Below are 8,972 nucleotides of genomic sequence, written 5' to 3'. Positions count from 1 at the left end.
CTAAAAGGATAAATATATTTATAAACATATGGGAGGGCACATTTTCAAGTTAACATTCTCATGAAACATGCAACTTTAACTTATTCACAAATGATTAAAAAAACCTTTCAACTATCTTTTAAATAACTCAATTTTTGAGTGGCTCAAAGTAATATGCCTATTAAGAGGTATACCTGTCACCATCCACCTAATTCCTATCATGCTATGCAAGAACATTAAGTGTCCTATGTCTTTCTAAAGTGTTTATCTAATTACAATAAATATAATCATACTTTTTTTTTATTTTTCTAAAACACAAAACGTATACTAATGGGGCAGAGGAGATGGCTCAGTGGAATAAATGCTTCCCTGGCAAGCACAAGAGCCTGAGGTGAATCCCCAGTTCTGCCAAAAAAAGTTTACTAATACAATGTTCTCAACCTCACTTTTTTGCATACTTTCTCATATTATTTATTATGTCCCTCCACATTAGTATGTGGAATTTTTCCTTAAGTATTCCTTTACAACCATGAGATAGTTACAGATTATACTTTAACTAGTTCCCTATAGATGAGCTCAATTCTTTTGTCATTATAATGTCATCTGTCATAACAAAGAATGTAATGAAATTTTTTGTATATACCCCTGGGATAAAGTTCCATATGTAGTGTAGATAGATAGATAGATAGATAGATAGATAGATAGATAGATAGATAGATATACACACTCCGTTCTAGTTATAAGTGTCAAGAGATGTTACGGCAAGGCATCCAGACATTTGAAGAGCAACCGAATCCAGGGTCACCATCATCGTATACACAAGGAGCAGGGGTTTTTTGCCAGATTTCTTAATTCCACCTGTGCCCAGGGGGCCCTTTCCCATAGCCTTTGTCTTTAGCTCCTCAAGTTTCTTCTGCTCCTCCTTTTGCTTCTGTTTGAACACTCTACCTTCATTGTCTATCTCCTTGGCCTGCTTCAGGGTCTTCTTCTTGCCACCTTTGCAGCTGAACATGGTGACCACACATCCTCCAAAGCTGAGCTCAGACACCAGTGACCCATACATAGGATTTCTGAGCCATATTTGTTAATGACTAAAAGGCCCACCTATTTTGTTCAAAAAGAATTGTGCCAACTGCCACTACAATGAACAATATAGAATGTTTCCTCGTATTATCAAATTGACAGGGTTTTTAAAAATGTTCTCTGTGTTATTTAAATGTATACCGACTTATGAAGGAAATTAAGCATATTTACCTATTCGTTACTTTTCCTATGCACTATATGACTAAAATTCACCAAGTCTTTGATGTTTTCTGCGTTTCCAGAATCATTTTATTAGGGCCTTTTTCTGTAAGTTAAATATTTCTTCCAATTCGTCATGTAATACTTTTTTTTATACTTTTATTGAATTAACTGAATAATCCCATCTCTCTCCAAATGATCTGACATGTCCCCATATATTCAATTCAAATGTGTAATTCTAACAACTCAAAAAAAATTGTATTACTATACTAAAGCTTTAAATTCTAAACTCTAGAAGAATAAGTCATTCCTCACTGCTTTTCTGAAGTATTAGAAAACTTATTTTTATCAAATGAACTATAAGTTTACTTTCTCTATTTCTAGTTTTCAGGAAAAAAACTTTCTACTGAGATCATACTAAACACATAAACTGAGTTAAAAGCTAATACATTTAAGCCATTAGGACAAGTCTGAGAACAAGAGCTTAGTATCTGTTCCATTTTTTTCATTAAATAACTTTTACAAATTACCAAATCAATATACTTGATTAAATTTACTAATCCTATACAAATTACAGAAAATGGCATGGATGGATGAACAGCAACTCTTTTGTAATCAAAAGGAAAAAACTCTACAGTACTCTCAAAATTAGCCTATTCATCAGGCTCATTTAATGTGCTTAAGACTAAAAAATCCTGGACCCCATAACAAATCTTTTAAAGCAAAACAAAAATTTACTTTTCAACAGTCTACCCTATTTAGTCTTCACATTCTAAAAGCTTGGAAAGGTGGTACTTCAAAGAATTAAATTTGCTTTGATTCTAAAAAGTTAAATAATCGCCTTCTCTCCTTCCCACCTTCATACCCTTTGCACAACTGGTATCCTCCTTAATCCTTTTCATGAGGCTAAGCATCTTTAGGATGGGGATTTAGCAACTTGTGCAACACCCAGAATTCCTGAAAAAATAAGCACTCAATAAGCAACTGCTGAATTAAGACAGCACAAGAAGAGAGCCCTCCTGATAATGACTTTCCCATTATGTCCAGACTTCCTCTGTCAATCAATCTTAGTACTTACAACCATGGAGCAGAATATGTGCAAATACAGGTATTAATGACTTAAGCAGAATAAATTCCACTCCAGAGAAGGTAAGACCAAACAGTTCCATTCACCAATTTAGAACTTCATATTCCATTAGACAGCAAATTAATAATTATTCATTTATTCAGCTAAAGACTATGTAGCATTCTTCTAAATGCTTAGAGTTAACAATTAGAAAAGACCCTTTTTTGGAGAACAGAGATAAAACAAATAAATATAAAACTGTGTAAGATTTAATGAAAAATAAATGCAGATGGCACTATACACAGATGAGAGGGAGGACAGAGAAGGAATGTGGTAAGTATCTATATAGGTAAATACACAGATTAGATAGATTTCTCTTGGTTTTTGTTTATTATAGTGTTGGGGATTGACCCCAGCACCTAAAATATGGACTGGACAAGCACTCTATTGACTGACCTATAGTTCTAGTCTCTCCTTTCTCCTTTTTTAAATTTTTGAGACATGGTCTCACTTAACTGTCCAAGCTAGCCATACTTGCAATCATCCTGCCTCCCAAGGAGCTAGGATTATAAGCATATCTCAACAAATCCTAATTTATTTTATAATTTAGGTAGTGTGCCCAGAGAGTTTTTTTCCAATAGAATAATGGAACAATATTTGAACACAGATTTGAAGAAGACAGTAGAGAATTGGGCCTGGTGACAATGTAGAGAAGCAAGATCAAGACAGACTAGCAACTGCAAAGGCTCCAAGATTACAAGAGCTAAAGACCAATGAGACTGATGTGAGCTGAGCAAAGGTGGTAGAAGATGACGTAATGGAGATTACTGCAAAAGATCGTGGAGACCAGCATAAGCTTTATTCTACATGACAGGAAGCCACAAATGGCCTTGATCTTGTGAGTGACATTACATGTAAAAAAACAGCCAGTCTCTATGCTAGGCACAGATTACACTGTAAAAAATAAAGAATAGAAACTCAAAGAGGAGGAAGTATAGAATAGCTCAAAATAGAAAGGTAAAAAGTTACAATAGTTTCAAAGATAGAAAAAGAACCTACTTATAGAATAGTTATGAGAGGCCCTGCCCATTACCTCAGGTGTTTAAGTACCTGCTTAAGCAAAACAGTCAAGCTCAGAATTCTGTGGTTCGATCTCCAGATCCTCATGCCTTACCAAACCTGCCTTTAAGGCATCCTGAGCGAGCCAAAAAAAAAAAAAAGTTCTTCTGAAATAGTTATGAGATGTGAAAGACTGCCTAATCACCCCCACAGAGTAAAACTACTCAGTACTAAGACAAAAAGAAGGGCTGGCTAAATAGCTCAATGAATTAAAGTGCCTGTTTTAAAAAAATGCAAAAAAAAAAAAATTTTTTTTTAAAAAACCAGAGTGCACAGGCTGGGGTTCTATCCCCAGCCTGTTGTGCTGGCCCTGCCCTGAAGGCGAGCTGAGATGGTGATTGAGACTGGGTGTGGTGGTGCGCATCTGTAATCCCAGCGCTTGGGAGGCTGAAAATGGGAATCACCAAGAGTCCCATCTATGTAGTAAGACCCTGTACACCCTGTAGACCCTATGCTAAATACATTAAAAAAAAAAAAACTAAGACAAAGAGAAAAGATACAATGTACTTACTCTGTGTGGGAGGTAAGAAAAAGGAACTAGACACTCTATTTTATGTTAAATTTCAGATGACTATTAAAGATCCAAACAAAAATGATGACCGTGAATTTATTAATCTGGACCTCAGGAAGAAAGGATTAAACACAGCTGGCCCTTGACCAACAGAGTCAGGTGTACTGACTCACTCCCAAGTTGAAAACAATCCCCAAAATACTTAACTACAAATGGCCTGTTGTTTAGTAGAAGCCTTATACATAACAGTCAATTAATACATATTATTTATTATTTTTAGGGAAGGGTCTACAGGGTGTTCAGGGTCTCACTACTAGATCAGACTCCTACTGATCCGCCTGTTTACAGCCTCCCAAGAGCTGGGATTACAGGCACATGCCACCATGTCCAGTCTCAATTGCTGTTTCCCTATGCCCTGGAGGTGGGACCAGCATGGGGGGGGGGGGTCAAAGCGCTGGTCCCTGCACGTGCTTGCAGGCGCTTTAATCTGCTGAGCTATTTGGCCGGCCCTATTAATATATATTTTATATGCTATATGTTTTGGTGAAAAATACAAAAGAACCATGAGAGAACACATTTAACTGCGATAAGCAATTTACCACGCATGTAACATGACTCAAAGACATGACTATAGTTATATAGTATTTTAAGCAGATATTTGCAAAACCTGAGCTCACAACAGCACCAGGAGGTAACTATGAAATTATTACAAACCAGTTAGTTTTATGAAATTATAATTTAATACGTCTTTAGTTTTCTCTAAACTGTAGACAAGTATATATTACATGATGGTGATAAACCAGACCACTTACACATATTTTATGCATTCATTATGTATCTTTTTATTTTTTCAATACTTTTAGTTCACCTGCAAGTTTTTCAAATTGTCACACATCTCCTAAGAAAAAAAATCTGCGTATCAGTGAACCTAAGCCTATCAAACCCATTTGCTCAAGGATCAATGACATTTTGAATTCATCTGACTATATGTGATGTTAAAAGCACAAAACTAGAAAAGGTAACCTACACATTTAGAGTTAGAAAAGAAAAAAAAACATGAAGTCACAGAGAATGTCTATTATTAGAGATCAGACACAGAAGTAACAAAAGTATACTGAGTTAGATTTGAGAGAAGAGAACCAAGAGTGGAATGAAAACAGGCTTTCAAATTAGGGAGCTTCTGTCAGGTAAACTGGTGCTTATCTGTAATCCCAGCACCCAGGATGTGGTGGCAGGAGGACGCAGTGAGTTTGAGGTCAACATGAGCTACACAGTTCAAAGGCAGCCACAACTACACAGTGAGAGTGCCTTAGAAAATAAAAAAAGGGAGTTGGGAATGGCCAACAGGAATAAATATTGTTGCCAAGTCAGGGAAGGTAAGAGATACTAAAGGATTTAGCAATTGTTTAATTATTATGAACCTTACAAAAGAATGATTTTAGGGCTGGCAAGACAGCTCAGTGGACTAAACACCTGCTTAGGCAAGCGCAGGGACGGGGATTGATCCCCAGCACCACATGCCACACCAGCACCGCACCAGCCCCGCCCCTGAGCGTGCTGAGCCAGCCACAGAGATCCAGCATGGTAATGTATGTCTGTAATCCCAGCAGTAGGGAGGCTGAAAACAGAAGGATCACTACGAGTCTGAGCTACACAATGAGAATCTTTACCAAATACATAAAAGGTAAAAAATACATAAATAAAAACAAAAAGAATAATTTTAATAGGATAGTGAAGATGAAAGCCAAACTGGAGGAAGCTTCAAGAACCACAGGTTAAAAAAAAAATCATGGGTCAAAAAAGCAGTACTGTAACACCTACTTGCGAAGAATTTTATAATAAGCAGAAGACAAATGGAGCTGTAGATATCAGGAATGTGGAGTCAAAAGCAATTTTTGAAGATGAAATATCGTACTGTATAAACTCAAAGATAACAATGAAGGAGAAAGGAGAAGACTGATATGGCCTGACAGAAACAACAATTTAAGGAAGTCAAGTCTTTGAAGGTATGAAAAAATCCACATAGAGGAAGGGTTAACTAGCCTTAGGATCAGACAGTGCATTCACCACAACTAGGAAAAAAACGATGCATGGACACAGCTGTAGATCTGGAAAGTTTTTAGTGGAAGTATAAATTATCTTCCTGCTTTTTTACAATAAAAATGAAGAGCAAAATGAATGACAAATAGGAAACAATGTGTTTAACTGTGGGCCAGGCACGGGTGGCACACACCTGTAATTTTAGCACTTGGGAGACTAGGAAGATTCTGAATTCATGGCCAGCCAGGGTTACACGGTATGTAAAAACTGTGCAACGTAGAAAGTACTCACAGGCTTCACCATTGAGATATCCTAGTAGGTCTTTCCGGTCAGGTCTTCTAACCACAGGAATATTTTCTGTCTGAAACCAAAATTTTTTTAAAAAAGAAAAAATATTAAATATTAAATGGCTAACAACTATGTTACACTTGATAAACGTATATCTGAATTTATTTCAACATATTTTGGTAACATGTTTAAAAATAACATTTGTAAAAAATGTTAGGGTAAAAGCTTAACAACCTTTAAAAATCTTTTCACCTAACATGTTAAATTTTAGTAATCTTATTTGTGAAACTGCAGGAAGATATAGTAAGGATAATTATTAGTATTAAAGCAATGAAAGGGCCAGGGAGGTAGCTCCAAGGAATAAGCGCTTCCTGAGTTCAATCCCCAGTTCCGCCAAAAAAAAAAAAAGAAAAGAAAAAAAAAAGAAAGAAAGCAATGCTTCTATTCATTTTCATTATGTTTTAATTGCACTCATGATGGTTTGCAGACCTGAAATCACTACCTTTTCAGTCCTACTGTTTTCTCACATTATGCAATATCTCCACAATGCTTTTCTCATACATAAGACCTTTTCAAAATATTTCACTTGAATGGTATCAAATGCCACTAAAACTAAATTTTCATAGGCATAAAAAAAATTATAAATTATACAGGAAAATGTCAATAGTGATCGTTTACCTTCTATCTTATATATTCCTTTTTATCCAAGTGTATATAAACTCTGTTAAGTAGGAGGAAAAGAGTAAAAAAAAATAAATCTGAAAAAATATCCATTTTAGGAAGATGGATATATTTTCATTTATTTACTGTCTTTCTAGACAGGGTCTCACTATGCAGTGCAGGCTGGCCTTGAGCTTACTTTGTAGCCCAGGATGGTCTCAAACTCGAAATGATCTTCCTGACTCAGCCTCCCAAATGCTGGGATCACAGGCAGGTGCCACCACACCCAGCCTTTTCCTTTAATTATCTGTATCAGCAAGTTGTGTGGTAAGGACAAACAAAACTGTACACTCTGTCATCTTTTGAAGCAGAATCCAAGAATTCTGTCATCACAACAATTTTCCAATGTCATTTTTCTAATGCAGAGTACAAGAAAAACTGGTAGCCAAGGGGTTATACAGTAAATCCTTTGTCATTTTATATGAGCAACAATAAATAAGAACCTTATCACTTGCCAATTATCTCATCACAAGTACTGATTTATATTTCCCTATCCCAACACTACACCTATTCCTTGATGACTTCATTAAACTTTATCTTCGACATTTCTTACTATTTATGTGTACGTATGTGCATTTTTCTTTGTCTTTCTTGCACTCAGGGCTTTTGCAATGAGCCACATCCCCAGCCCTTTCTTGTTTTAAACAAGGTCTCACCAAGTCGCTAAATTGCCCAGGCTGGGCTCAAACTTTCAACAATCCTCTAGCTTCAGCCTCTCACAGTGGTGAGATCACAAGCGTGCACTGCCAAGGCCAGCTAACTGAACTATATTTAATCACTTAAAAATTAATCTTTTAAGGGCTGGCAAAATAGTTCAGCAGACTAAGCGCTTGCTTAGTAAGCACAGGGGCCAGGGTTCAACCCGCCAGTCCAGCCCCTAAGCACACTGAGTTAGTGATGGAGTCTGGGGATGGTGGCGCACACCTGCAATCCCAGCACTAGGGAGACAGAAATCAGGAGGATCACTACAAGTCCGAGCTGTGTAGTTAGACCCTGCACAGACACACAAAAAATTAATCTTTTACTTTTTAAAAATTCAAGCCTAATTTTAGTTTCTTCTCATAATTTTGAAAGACCAAAAGTTGGGGGGGCTTTGGGGGGGGGCTATTTTATATGACTTGAATTAACTGAATTACTTATCTTTAAATCACCAAGCTTAACAATATACTTCATCTGGACACTCCTGAATTATGTACACACAGATGACTGGAAAGGAATAAGTCTATTCACAAAAATAAAGAGTTACAAGTCAACAGCACCTATTCAGAAATAATTTGCCCACAAGAAATAGCAAATAACACAAAGAAATTATAACCTCAAATTTGTACAACCCTAGAATTTTACAACTCTGCGTCTTTAATTTGTGAAATATTTAAGAAAAAAGTTAGGGGCTGGGGATATAGCTCAGCAGCAAGCACAACATTCTGAGTTTGATTCCTGGTACCAAAAAAAAATAAAGTTAAATTTAATGTGACCAAAAATCCTAAGGGCGACAGCAAAATTATAGCCATTAGTTATATAGTACAACCATCCTACAAGAACATAAATTATAACTCTACTTACATTACTTTAATCATCCCCAAAATAGCTGTATTTAACAAAATATGCTAATTTCTGCCTAATTCAGTTTTTAAAGCTCATATATGAGGTAAAATCATTTTACAGAGATGCCCCTTTCCTCAAGTGATTTCATACCAATTTCATTATTTTTAAGTAAATATTTAACAGTATGTATGTACTTCCTGCTCAAAAAGCAATCTTACAGCTTTTATTTACAAAGTCTATCTAGAAGGTGGAATACTTTTTCAACTGCTTTAAATGACAAGGCATTGTTTAAAAGACTTTTTTTTTTTTTTTTTGGTGGAACTTTTTTTTTTTTTTTTTTTTTGTATTTTTAGGGGTCTACAGGATGTTCATCTTGTGTGTTTAAGTTTGTGAATTGTATGGTATGTAAGTTTTTAAGTTCATTAAAGTTGTTTAAAAGGATTTTTTTTTTTTTTTTTTGTA

The 8,972-nt window shown here is 35.8% G+C and overlaps 1 pseudogene; it reads right to left on the bottom strand.

Moving 5' to 3' along the window:
* Window positions 1–712: 712 nt before the first annotated feature.
* LOC111814404 lies at window positions 713–991 on the bottom strand (annotated as a pseudogene).
* Between the last annotated feature and the right edge of the window lie 7,981 nt (window positions 992–8,972).

The sequence above is a fragment of the Octodon degus genome, unplaced genomic scaffold, assembly GCF_000260255.1.
Source record: "Octodon degus isolate 3935 unplaced genomic scaffold, OctDeg1.0 scaffold00009, whole genome shotgun sequence".
NCBI lineage: Eukaryota > Metazoa > Chordata > Mammalia > Rodentia > Octodontidae > Octodon > Octodon degus.
This window is presented reverse-complemented; position numbering and strand designations above follow the sequence as displayed.